Source organism: Podarcis filfolensis (genome assembly GCF_964270895.1).
Source record: "Podarcis filfolensis genome assembly, chromosome: 18".
Classification (NCBI taxonomy): domain Eukaryota; kingdom Metazoa; phylum Chordata; class Lepidosauria; order Squamata; family Lacertidae; genus Podarcis; species Podarcis filfolensis.
The window spans coordinates 4,427,421-4,441,116 of record NC_139622.1 but is presented as its reverse complement, the minus strand read 5'-3'; the positions used below and the strand labels follow the sequence as shown (position 1 = coordinate 4,441,116).

General features: G+C 44.8%; 1 protein-coding gene across 2 annotated transcripts in view; it reads right to left on the bottom strand.

Annotated features, from left to right (window-relative positions):
* The window catches only part of KDM4B (lysine demethylase 4B), a 205,353-nt gene extending 194,417 nt beyond the window's left edge, over nucleotides 1–10,936 (bottom strand). Inside the window, exon 1 of one of the 2 annotated variants that reach the window (XR_014543316.1) lies at nucleotides 10,617–10,889. The gene's annotated coding sequence lies outside the window, so the exon portion shown is untranslated. Of the gene's footprint in view, nucleotides 1–10,616 lie in introns of both variants that reach the window. The other variant, XM_083594406.1, reaches the window with a different exon arrangement.
* Between the last annotated feature and the right edge of the window lie 2,760 nt (nucleotides 10,937–13,696).

Below are 13,696 nucleotides of genomic sequence, written 5' to 3'. Positions count from 1 at the left end.
TCCTAGGGGCAGAGGGAGAGGTATGGGTGGGTTGAAACCACATGCAAGAGCTTTGCAGTTTGTGTTTGTTTGTTTGTTCACTAATGCAAACAGAACCACAATAGAGTCTCTTCAGCATATCAAAAGGCTTCAGGGGAGTAGCATGGAAAGGGGATGAAAGCAGCTGCCCTGGCTCTCTTGCAGTGAAGAATTATTTCACTAGTAAATGACAGAACTGGAAATTTCAACTTGGTCACTAGGTGGTGCTGTTGAGTCACCGAAAAACAACTGGCAACAAGTTCTAATCCTACAACTGTGGTCCTCCTGAAAATGTGTAGAATGTAGATTGAAGTATACTGCAGACTGCTTTATTTACAACTGTTTCAAGCTGTTAAGAAAAAGAGGCAGGAATAGGTCAATATATAGGTGGACCATCTCTGGATCAAGCTCTCCTTCATTGGGCTCCAGCACATGAGGGAACTATGGATGTCGGCTTCCTCACATGGCGGCCCAACACTGCCAGCCAGCCACAGCTCCACTCCCAGGTCAGGCCTGCCCCAGGGGCAGAAGCGGCAGGCTCCAGTGTGTGAGTGCACCGTCCAGCTGGGCCACCCACCCCCTGCCCCAGGCAGCAGTAAGAGACACTATGCCCCTGTCTCCACCACAGGAGTTGCTTAGTGTTCAGACGTGCCTCCCCATCTTGTGTCCTTGAAAGTGTACAATACATTCTTCCTCTCTCTGCTATCTCCAGCCACTCAGAAAAAAAAGGTACACACTGATAATAATAAAGATGCTGCAGACTTTTTTTCCTTATTGGTGGCAAGATGTTCAGTTATTGTGTTGTTTGTATTGTTGAATGACTGGCCCAAGGACACCCAGTGAGCTTCATGAGTCAGTGGGGATTTGAACCTTGGTCGCCCACTCTAACACTTAACCACTGCAACTCTCTGCTTTCCTTTGCAAATGACTAACTTCCCTCCCAGTACTGTATTTCCTCCCCACTTTGCCCCTCTGCCTCTTCAAAAAGAAAGTCAAACAAAAGAGAAAAGTGGTGACATTGGTAACATCAACCACTTTAAGTTGAGGGAAGAACAGTGAGCGCTGGAGGACCGGCTCCCTGCTGCAAGTTCCTTTCTACCTGGCCTAGGGTGTGTGGCCCAGACTCACACAAACCAGCTACGAGAGGCTTCTGGGAGGCCAGAGCAACATCTGCTACTGTGAGTGCTGAAGGACCTGCTCCCTGCTGCAAGGCTCACTGGAACAAACTCTTGGGTTGGGGCGAGTGTTTAGGGGCTGTTAATGGTTTTACTGCTCCAGCTGCCGGAAATGTTTTTAAACAGCTTTTAATCTGTGGAGCTTTAAATTTTGGTTGTTTTGTTTTTATTGGGTTGGGGGTTGGTTGGGGTCATTTTAATTTGTGCATAACTGTAAATTGTTTTATTATTATTATTTTCTATTGGTTTACTTTATAGCTGGCATAATATATTTTGTTTTTAAGGGGAGAGGGTCAGGGCTGACCTTACATTGACACGTTCTCCCACTGGTTCCAGCCTGATGGGTCATCATAAATGCGGTAGATGAATATCTTGCCCTTTTGTGTTACAGACGAAAGAGATCTATGATGCTTATTCTAACTTTAGATATACCATCCGTCATTTCAGGACATGTCAGACCAAAGATACTGTATACCTGTATACAAAGATGCTGTAGTGTGGTGTAGTGGTTAAGAGCAGTGGACTCGTAATCTGGTGAACCGGGTTCAATTTCCCACTCCTCCACATGCAGCTGCTGGGTGACCTTGGGCCAGTCACACTTCTTTGAAGTCTCTCAGCCCCACTCACCTCACAGAGTGTTTGTTGTGGGGGAGGAAGGGAAAGGAGATTGTTAGCCGCTTTGAGACTCCTTAGGGTAGTGATAAAGCATGATATCAAATCCAAACTCTTCTACCTAATAAGATGCCCTTGCAATCTGCTTTATATTGGATCGACCATACTGGCGGGCAGTGTCCATATAGGAGAGCATCGATCCCACATTAGGAATCAAGTCATGGAAGTGCCTCTAGTTGAGCACTTTTGCCAGCTGATGAAGAATTATCATTGAAACAGTTTGTTATCCTGGAAGAGCTGTTCTGTCTGCTGCTGTGCTCAGAGTACCCTATTGCTATGTTTGGAGCACCTATCATCGCATTTGTAGGATATTGATTGTGGAAAGGCATTTTGCCTCCATCTCAGTGATCTTTGATAGTGACTCACTACTCCTACATTCCTGTTCTTGGAACATTTATTTAATTCCTATTATTTGTGACTCCATGCACATATTATATGTCTTCTGTTTATGAATTTTGAAACAGTATAATGTTACAAATATTCTGTTAGTATATTATTAGTCGACATGTTGCTTGTTGTTGTTCAGAACAGAATGGCTGCAGCAGGTTCCACGGGGGGGGAGGCATTGGGACAGTCAATCCCAGTGACCACAGGCAGGAGGAAGAGTTACACTAGGACGAGACTATGTCATTACCGAGGCAGCAACTTTAGTTGTCATCTGAAGACTATTCCTGCCTCCGGGTGTGCTCCTGACCAGAAGGATACAGGTATCAGCAAGGGTGTCCCACATGACCTTAAGGTGCTGCTGTGCAATGTCAGGTCAATGATTCCTAAGACCACTGCCATCCATGACTCGATTGTGGATGGAGGAACTGACCTGGCATGTGTTACAGAGACCTGGTTGGACATGTTAGGTGGGCCTGTTCTTGCTGCTTACTCACAGCAACCCAGGTCCTGTGGGAAGGTAGGGGGGTTTGCAGTGATTTTTAGGATGTCATTAGTTTTCATCCGGCATCCTATTAGGGAGACCCAGTTTGCTGAGTGAATGTTCTGGAAGTAGGACAATACGGTTAGCGCAGGATTCCTATTGGTGTACTGACCTCCCTGCTGCACCAAGGATTCCCTGCCTTGCCATGGCGGAGGCTGTTGATTACATCTGAGCCATTTCGCATGGGATATTTTGAGGATGAGATGGGAGTAATAATCCTCCCAACCCCCCCCCCCCGGGCGGGGGGAGCAGCTTCACCCACAGATCGCCCAGTACCTGCCCCAATCCAGTAGGAATGAGGGGGCAGGGGGCGCTGGGGGGAAAACACCGTGCATCTCTTTGGCAACACTTCAAAATCGCCGCCATGAGCAAACGAACTCCTGTTTTTTAAGATGGTAATTCGGACTTAATTAACAGGCATGCTCTGAGTGAGGGGAGATAAACTTCTCTGCCAACTGATTCAGCCAGTGAGGAGCTAAAGGATTCGAGTGGAAGAGAGACTATCTTCACTATGGAACTGGTATGTCAGAACAGAAAGGGAGGGGGAGCCTCCTTCGTTTCTTTTTGATATACTGCATATTTGCTATTTTAATTGGCAAATCCCCCTGGAAAGCCTGAATACTGATTATGTACACAAGCGATACTGTACTGTAATATTGATATAATTTTGATCTAATTATTAACTGTGTGGAAAAGATTTACGAATATGCAATTAATTCTAATGGACTCTTAAGAGAGGAAGATGGGAATTGAGGCTTCGAGCCAAAGTACAGGCCTATCTGTTCTGGTATGAGATGAAACGAAGAGGTTTGGACATACACCTAGAACAACTGACAGAAAGCCAACTTTCCTCCATTTTGGGACGTGTCGTATTGGATAATTACTGACATTAAGAAGTGAAAGTGAAAGACATGGAAGGAAATAAAACACCCGCACAGAAACATACTGTTTTGATATAACTCGTTGCTTGACGAATTTAGAGGCTGTGAAAACAAACTAAGGATTAATATTGGATTGAATTATGGGAACCACCTGGACTAATAAAGAAAGCAGTGCAAATGTGAGGTGATGGCAATCCTCCAACCTCAGAGCATGGGAAGTCAAACAAAGATTTATGATTTATTATTTGGCTTAATATTTGGACTGTTAGATTATTTTATAATTTGGAATGTCTCTAATGTGGCCTTTATTGGATTATTAAATTGGAAAACTTAAGTATTATTTTTAAAAAATATGGATTCTCTGCCTGAGCTGCTTCAGGTCGTGTTGGATGTTCTCCTGGAGACACCTAGTCTGGTGGTCCTAGGGGATTCTAACATACATGCTGTCCCTGAAAAAATCTGGCCCTACTCATAGCCATGGGCATGCCTTAGATCTGGTGTTTACCTCTGTGGATGATCTGACATTAAGTTCCAGTGGAACAAAATAAATGCCATGGTCAGATCATTTCCTGGTGCAACTAGACTTCTCTGCAACCCTTCCCCTCCGCAGGGAGGTGGGACCAATTTGAATTGTTTGCCCCCGCCAGTTAATGGATCCAAATGTCTTCCAGAGAGTGTTGAGGGATATATTATTCCATATTGATGGCCTCTCAGCTGATTCCCTACTGGCTCACTGGACTATGGAGCTAACAAGGGCTATTAACTGTGTGGCTCTGAAGTGCCCTCTCCAATTGCATGGAGCCTGAATGGCCCTGTAGTTTTCCCCAGAGGTGAGGGTGATGAAACAATTGCTGAGATGGCTAGAGTAGCAATGGCAAAAAACCACCTCACTCTAAATTGGACCAAACACGAGTTAAGAGTTCAATGTTGAGCCTACCAAGTGGCGATAGTGATGGCAAAGAGGATTTTCTTCGCCACCTCTATTGCATTTGCAGAAAACAGGTCCAGGAGACTCTTTAAGGTTGTTCATAGTCTAACAGAACCACCTTTTCCATCAGTGTCCAAAAAGGATGACTTGTAAGAATTTTGCAGTTTTTTGCAGCTATAATCACTCAAGATTTGGAAAAAGCTAGATGCCACTGTAGTAGCAGGGCCAAGGCAGGAGAGTGCCAGAGACCTGTGTCTGGTCAAGTTGTATGGGATCAATTTCAACCTGTTACCACAGAGGATGTGGACAGGCTTCTTGAGCAAGTGAAACAGACCACCTTGATCCTTACCCGTCCTGGCTCTTAAAACCGAGCCAGGCAGGGCTGGCCAATGGATTCTGTGGGGTGGTGAATGCTCCCCTCTCTGAGGAATTTTCCATGGACCCCTTTAAAGAAGCTATCATCAAACCGCTTCTTTGAAAAAAGAGCTCCTTGGAGGAAAGGTGGAACATAAATGAAGGAAATAAATAACCGTCACAATACTATGCACTAGGTCTGTTGGTTAGAGTGTGGTGCTGATAATGCCAAGGTTGCAGTTTTGACCCCATAAGGGATAACTGCATTGCAGAGGGTTGGACTAGATGATACTCAGGGTGCCCTCCAACTCCATGATTCTATTCTATTCCCAGCAGCAAAGTAAAAAGCACAAATATAACTGTAGAAACAAGAGACAATGCCAACAAATGTTCCCACAACAACCCTGGCAATTCTGTTGCCACCCACCAATCAAGACATTGAGCCCTGACCATTTTAGGCTATGCATAGCATGCAGTTGGAGTGCAGTATGTTAGCGGGTGGCGCATTGGAACACGGGTGGCGCATTGGAACACGGGTGGCGCTGTGGTCTAAACCACAGAGCCTAGGGCTTGCCGATCAGAAGGTTGGAGGTTTGAATCCCTGCGATGGAGTAAGCTCCCGTTGTTCGGTCCCAGCTCCTGCCAACTTAGCAGTTCGAAAGCACGTCAAGTGCAAGTAGATAAATAGCTACCACTCTGGCAGGAAGGTAAACGGCGTTTCCGTGGACTGCTCTGGTTTGCCGGAAGCGGCTTAGTCATACTGGCCACATGACCCGGAAGCTGTCTGCGGACAAATGCCGGCTGCCTCGGCCTAGAGAGCGAGATGAGCGCACAATCCTAGAGTCATTTGCGACTGGACCTAATGGTCAGGGGTACCTTTATCTTTATGTTAGCTCTAGCATCATATAAGCATTGATCTTCAGGTATTGAAGATCTTCAGGTACAGCTATTGAAAATATGCATCAGTGATTGTGCAAGAAATGGAAAGATTTTTTGGTCATCTGTATTTTATTTCTATTTACATCTATATATACTATAAAACATACTCAATTTTTATTTATACAGTAAATTAAGCTCACAGAGGCTTACAAAAAGTTCAGTAAACACAGGAAAACAGTCAAAATTCCCAAAAAATAAATTTCAGGTAAGAAAACCAAGAGCAAGATAAAAATTGGGAGACAGAAATTTCACCCACACTAAAAATCTGGCAAATGAAAAAAGTTCTTAACTGCTTGCTTGACACTTAAAAACAAGTGTGCCAACCAAAGGTCCCTAAAGAGCCTGGGTGCTGCAAATGAATTTAGGCTAGGGTTAGGGTTAGGGTTAGGGTTAGGCTTCAAAGGAAGATTTGGGAACAAATGTTTCTTTTGTATTGCAGCAGTTAATTGAAGTTCAAATCACCTGGAGCGTACTCAATCCACTTGTCAAAGTGGTCTGTGGAAGGTTGGCCATTTCTGGATCTGGCCTTCTGACTAGGTCAAGTTGCCCTTTGGGAAACTTTGCTGGATCTTTTTCGTCATATCAGGAAAGTGACCTTCACCTCTACACACACAACTCCAGACAGACTTCTTTCATATTCTACAAAGCATTTGCTTCAATATATATATAAAAATGTTTAACTTTTTTTAATGGATGGGTCTTTTTTTGCAAAAATGCAAGTCTTACACTGTAAGAAAACAAAAAACACTTGCTATATCTAACCACACGATATGCTTGTGTGCTCTCTCTTCCTTTTTATTTGTTCGTTAACAACAGCAGCTGTGTAGTTAGTAATGTTTTTCTAGTCGGATGCTCTACTGTGTTACTGTAAACTGGGTGCTGGCATTTAGTTAGCCATAATTAGGCTCAAAGTTTAGACCTCAGGAGTGTGGCTTTTGAAGGGCTTGTATCAATTACATACTGAGAGCAGGATGTATTTTGCTGCTCTTAAAGTGCCAACCTGGATCTTACTAAAATATGTCACATTATCTAAGGTGCCTAAGAATTAAGTTTCTCCCACTGTTCCTTCATTTATCTCAAAAGTTGTTGCTTGCTCATTTGCTTGTGAAGCATCTTGTGGCTCAGAGTTATACTTGAGTTGCTGGATTGGCAGCAGCATTAGAAACCAGGCACATTTTGTGACTGGTGTGGGTCTAATTACAACCACGTGGAGATCTCTGGGTGCCAGGTTAGCTAGCGACTGACATCTCTATCTGGTTGGTCCCTCCAGTGGGGCTGGGCAATAACTGGTTTTCAACATTGCGCTGTATCACCAGCTAAACATCACAATATATCACAATGTCTGAAATAAGGATGGAACTATTGACTGTCTTCACAATTTTTCCTGCATCAGGATTTTTGCCAGTGCCTGATCTTGTGAATTGCTGCCCCCTGAATGAAGCTGGGGAGAGCTGAGCCGGCAGAGTTAACAGGGACTGCAGGAATCGAAAGAAGCATTGGTTGGATTCACAGTTTTCCCCCACATTGTGATTTTTGCACAGCACACACACATTTACGATATACTGACATATCACACAGCCCTACCCTCCAGCTTTCTGAAGCAGGTAAGAACTTATTTATTGCACGTACATCTGAAGAGAAACCAGCTGCCACATTTAGTGGGCAGTCACTTTGAAGATGTCAAAGGGGGATTGGACAAATTAATAGAATATAAACTTGTCAGTGGCTACAAGCAATGTTAGAAACTCAGATATAAAAGCTGAGTGCCAAATGGCTCCTTAAGCCGTATTTTTCAATATGACTTTTTGGTTCCTAAAATCCATTCTGATTGTGCAGATAAAATAGAACTGATAGAATTCTATAGGATGCGATATTAGTGTGTGAAAACAGTCAAGATCCAATGATCCCTAGGTATACACCTCCAGATAGTGGAGACATCAGGGGCCATCCTAGCACCTTCACTTGATCACAAGTGGTCAATAGCCAGGTGCAAAATGCACCTGGTGCCTTGCAAATCTCAAATGCAGCTCCCAGGTAGCACCCAGCTGGTACTCGTTGACCACACTTCAGTGAGAAAGAAAGTTGTGAAGTTGCTTTCACTTTCAGTCACTTATGTAATAACATGGGGGAGAAGAGGGGTATCTTTTGGCTATAGTACATAGTGTCAGAACATTGTGAGCAGGCTTTCCTACCTCCCCATCCCCAAGTAAGACAAACTGCTGTACAGATGAGGAGGTCCCCAGATTAAGCCTATTGCTTCTGCTACACAAAGACAAGAATCTTGTGGTTTCCCTCTCTCCAATTTATTATCATTGTCGTTGTTTTATTAATTGCCTTGTGCAATGTACAAAACAGCAAAAAAATTACACACAAATAGCTGGTACTTTTAGAACAAAACTAAAACAACACAATATAGACTACTATCATCATCAATTTACATAATACATTGCCAGATTTACATTCACCACACTAACAGTGAAGACAAAAAGACCCACAGGCAACTGGAAAAAGAGTAACAATCTCAAATACAATTATTATAAATAAGGTAAAAAGGTAAAGGACCCTGGACAGTTAAGTCCAGTCAAAAGCGACTATGGAGTGCAGCGCTCAACTCGCTTTGCAGGCCAAGGTAGCCGGTGTTTGTCAAAGGAGACTCACTGAAATTAACTGATCCAAATTCGTCATGCTTTTTAATTTCAGTGGGTCTGCTCCGAATATGAGTGGATACAACCCATAAAAAAGCAACAATTACCATTTAAACCATTAACTTTTAACAAACTGTTCTACTCAGACTAAGACCACTATTAAAGAACCAAAGTTAGCCATCTTCACTTATTTCAATGAGTCTCTACTACGACTATGATGCACTCTATTCATCGTGTTTTATACATATCCAAGTTTCACTCAGACCCATTGAAATGATAGGCCCAAAGCTAGTAACATTCATTCATTTCCATGAGTCTACACCGACTAACACTGGATACAACTTAATATTATATAACACCCGTGTCCAGCTAAATTCCATTCAAGAGCAGACCCCCTGAAGTGAACAGGACACGTTAGACACTTTTGAGTTGCCCAGGTTAAAAGAAAAACAACAACCAATAAATTCAATAAATAATTTGGTGGGTATGCTCAGAGTAGGACTTGGTTTAATATATACATGTGTGTGTTGATGAAACAGAGGCAGTAAGTTGAGACATTTGGGATTCAATAATATGCTATTATATTTACACATAAATGTGTATGTATTAGTATATATTTGCCATTATATATGTGTGGGGTTTTTGGTGTGTGTATAGGGATGTGTGTGTGTGTGTGTGTGTCCCTATATGTGTGCATGTGTGTTTGTGTATGCAATTTGCCTCTTATTTATGTGCATGTATCCCTATCATGTATGTGTGTGCATGTGCTTGTGTATGCAATGTGCCTCTTATTTATGTGTGCGTGGGCATGTGTGTGTGTGCATGCAATTTGCCTATTTATATATGTGTGCATGTGTGTTTGTGTATGCAATTTGCCTCTTATTTATGTGTGTGCATGTGTTTGTGCATGCAATCTGCCTTATTTATGTGTGTGTGCATGTGTTTGTGCATGCAAGTCGCCTCTTATTTATGTGTGTGCATGTGTTTGTGCATGCGATCTGCCTTATTTATGTGTACGTGTGCATATCTTTGTGCATGCAATTTGCCTTATTTATGTGTGTGTGCATGTGTTTGTGCATGCAATTCGCCTCTTATTTATGTGTGTGCGTGTGTTTGTGCACGCGATCTGCCTTATTTATGTGTGCGTGTGCATATGTTTGTGCATGCGATCTGCCTTATTTATGTGTGTGTGCATGTGTTTGTGCATGCAATTTGCCTTATTTATGTGTGTGTGCATGTGTTTGTGGATGCAATTTGCCTTATTTATGTGTGTGTGTGCATATGTTTGTGCATGCAATTTGCCTTATTTATGTGTGTGTGCATGTGTTTGTGGATGCAATTTGCCTTATTTGTGTGTGTGCATGTGTTTGTGCATGCGATCTGCCTTATTTGTGTGTGTGCATGTGTTTGTGCATGCAATTCGCCTCTTATTTATGTGTGTGTGTGTGTGCATGTGTGTTTGTGCATGCAATTCGCCTTTTATATGTGTGTGTGTGTGCAGGTATCTATTGACCTGCTATTGACTCCTGAACTCTCCTCCCACATTGGAAATACATACTGCACAACCCTCAAAACACCCCACAAACAACAATACAAAGAGGCAAGCGGGTCTCCTAGTCACCCAGTGCTGCAAATCCACTTCTCCCTCACATATGTTTTATTCACAAAGTAGGGGGGAAGGCAGCGCAGTGTCTGGGGGTCTTGACTTTCGACATTGACCTCCCCCTCCCAGCTCACCCCAAACTTGTGATTTGAGGGAGGAGGGGGCGTCCCATGAGGGAAGCGGCACCGGCGCCCCTTCCTCCTGAGGTAAAAAGAGCGAGCGACCCCGAGCGCCTCCCTCACAGAAGGAGCTACGCACGGCGTTGTGAGGCGGGGCTTCCGTTCCGAGGCGGCGGCGGCGGCGGCGGAATCCCCTCCCCCCCCTCTCCGCAGGCCCGGCCCCCTTTCCCTGAGGTAAAATAAGACATAAAGCGACAACACCCCCCTCCTCCTTCCGTCGCGATAACGAACGGCAGCCGCACCGACACCTCCACACACGCCCCCCCCCCGCCGCCGTCTTCGCAAGGCCCTTACCACACTCGCCCACACTCTCGGCCCTCGGCCTTCCCGGGGCTGGCTGGCGACCACGACGACGACGACGCTGCCGCTGCCAGGCCTCCAACGGGTCTCCTCGGAGGCAGGTCCGGGGGCGAAGCAGTTGGGGCTGAGGGATGGGGGGGGAGGGGCGCCTCCGCCAGCGGCCGTTGCCAATCTTCTCCTCCTCCAACGGCCGAGGAGGTCCCGCCCTCCGCCGCGCGCGAGATTGGCTGGCCGCCGGCGAGTGAAGGGCAGGCGCGAGGACCAACTCCGGGGGAAGGGGGAGGAAAACACCGCCACGGTTGGCCACGCCTCCTCGCTCTTCTTCTTCATCATCATCATCAAGCCACGCCCCCTTCTCTTTTTTTCTGGTCAGCCCAATGGCAGCCTTTCCCCCGCCCTCTCCCTCTCCGACTCCGGTATTGGCTGAGCCGCAGAACCAATGAGGAAGGCGGGGGAAGGAGGTCAGTGGCAAGCTGCGCTTCTGATTGGGTAGAGGGCGAGGCTTAAGGTGGCCCACGGGACACGCCCTTTTCTGGGTCCTCCTCCTCCTCTCGCACTGGGCTGGATGGGAAAGCCAGCACCGGCGGCCTACGTGAGGACGTGCACACACGATCAGCGTGCAGGAGGAGGAGGGGGCTGCAGGGTTAGGAGAACCAATGAGGGAGGGGCCGGTGGGCCGGCTGGCTGCTCTTCCAGCACCAGCATCGCGGGCGCCCCGGAAGGGAGGAGAGAATTGGCTTGCAAATTGGATCAAGAGAAGATCTGCACCCTTTCCCCACCTAATCTCTCCAATTCACCGCCCACCTCCCGCAATCTGCACCCCACACCCTTGGCACGATGCATTGTTATTCAAAACAGTTCTATGAGCAAGGAGCGGGCAATGTAAACATAAATGGGGGCCGAAGGTCACTACAGTACTGCAAATCATAAAAGCATGCTTTGGAGGCTGCGGGGAGGGGATCTTGGGCTTTGGGACTCTCCCAAGGATCGCCCTGGCAGGATGAGCTTTCGCTTTCCTAATCTGCCCTTCATACAGATGTAGGGTATTGAGCCAGCTGGTGGTATTTGGAAGAGAAAGGACAAAATAAAAAATGCAGAATACTTCAAAACAAAACAGGAATTGGCTCAGAAGGCAAGGAAAAACACATCAGATGGTTATGGAAACAGGTTTCAGAAGGAAGGGTGTTTCATCTGCAGAAGGTGGGATGGGCGTGCATAGGAACCCTCTTCAAATACTTGAGGGTCTCCTACAGAGAAGAGGCCAGACTAGATCAAATGGACTTAACAGTAAGGAGGGTAGACTCAGTTTAAGATATGGAAGATAAAGAGCAATTCATGGAGACAACGGCCTATAGGGAGAGGAGATCTACATGCTGCAGATGTTCAAGCAGATGTTGGATAGCCATCTGTTGAAGAGTCTAGCTCCGACTCCTTGATTTATTATCTTACCCCATAGCCTTGTTTTAAAAAGACAGCTCTGACCACTGCATTTTTTAAATCTCTCAGCCAAAGTCTAAGCCATTGCCCTAACACATAAATCCCACTACATGCATTTGATGGAGCCCTTTGAATCACAACCAAAGCCAACCAACTGGAAGTCTAACGAGTTCACATCTTCTGATGAACAACTGTAAGCAAGAAAAGTCTTGCATTGTGAGCCTTAGCATCTATCCTTCTGTGTCCATTGGAAATTACTCCTCAGTAGAGGCAACCTTCATATTTTAAGAGCCAGAATTGTCCCTCAACACTGGGTAGCAAATTCCAAGTTTAATAATCTTGGCCTCGGAAAGTACAATCCACTCTTTGTGTTTCTGTAACGTAACTATTCTTTTCGGCCAAAGCTTCCACAAGCTGGTGCCTTCCATATGTTTGGGATTACAATCTCCATAAGCCTCAGACAGCAAGGCCAATTGTCAGGGATGATGGGAGGCGTAGTCCATATGAGGGACAATAACTTCCTGATCCCTTCCAAAGGGACTATGGGATGAAGGCAGGGGCTGATGGGAGTATTATTATTATTAATAATTACATTTATTGGTCCCTTTTTACCAAGGTGATGTTCTAAGAATTTTAAGGTCATATATAAAAAAACTAAGTGTTCATAACTGTATATATAAACCACATGTCTGAAACCCCACAGATTAGGTCCTGAACAAATTGACCTCAAATATTTCTCTGCAAGGTCAAAGTGGGAAACCTCCCCATTGTCTCTTTCCTCACAAATCCTGTCCTCAGGGCACATTCAAGATATGAGCAGGGTGTGAGCCTGTGACCTATCACCTAGATTCATGAATTAAGTAGCTATAATAACAAAAGCGTGCCCAAAATCCAGATAATGCAATCAGGTATAGTGGTACCTCAGGTTACATACGCTTCAGGTTACAGACTCCGCTAGTCCAGAAATATTACCTCGGGTTAAGAACTTTGCTTCAGGTGACCTTAGACTCCAAGGTGGGCAATTTAAAATGTCTATATAAGGGCTTGCACACCTTTGTTCTGGGTCCTCTTCCTCTCTCCTGCATGTTATTTTCTCCTACCAATAGAGAACCTACAAAAGAACTTATATGGGCTCTTGGGTACCCCGTAAGGGGAAAGGAGCAGTTTTATTACTTATAACAGTGACTCAAAGCAACCTACAGTATATAAAACAGACAGATACATACATAAAAGAAAAAGGGAAATTTAAAGACAATCCTATATTTAAAAGGAAGTTTTAGTCTGAAAAATCTGGAGGGCACCAACTTGGAGCATAGTCTGGACCTTTATTAATCAGTTAGTTCTTCCACAACAAGCTACGCAATCAAGAACAACAACAACAAAAGTTTTAAACAAATTTATCTTCTCACAGTCCCTGAAATTGCTGCTAGCATTTTTCCTCAATTTGTAACCAGTGTTCATTCCACATGCTAAAAACAGGCAGCCAGCTATTTCAAGATAAGGTTGTCAACTCCTTGATTAAGTGTGGGGTAGGGGGAGCAACAGCTGGACTAAAAGTTATCTAGATCTCCAGCCACACAGATCTAATCATCACCAAACTAAAAACCGAATTCCAAAATTTAATCAGGCACATTCTC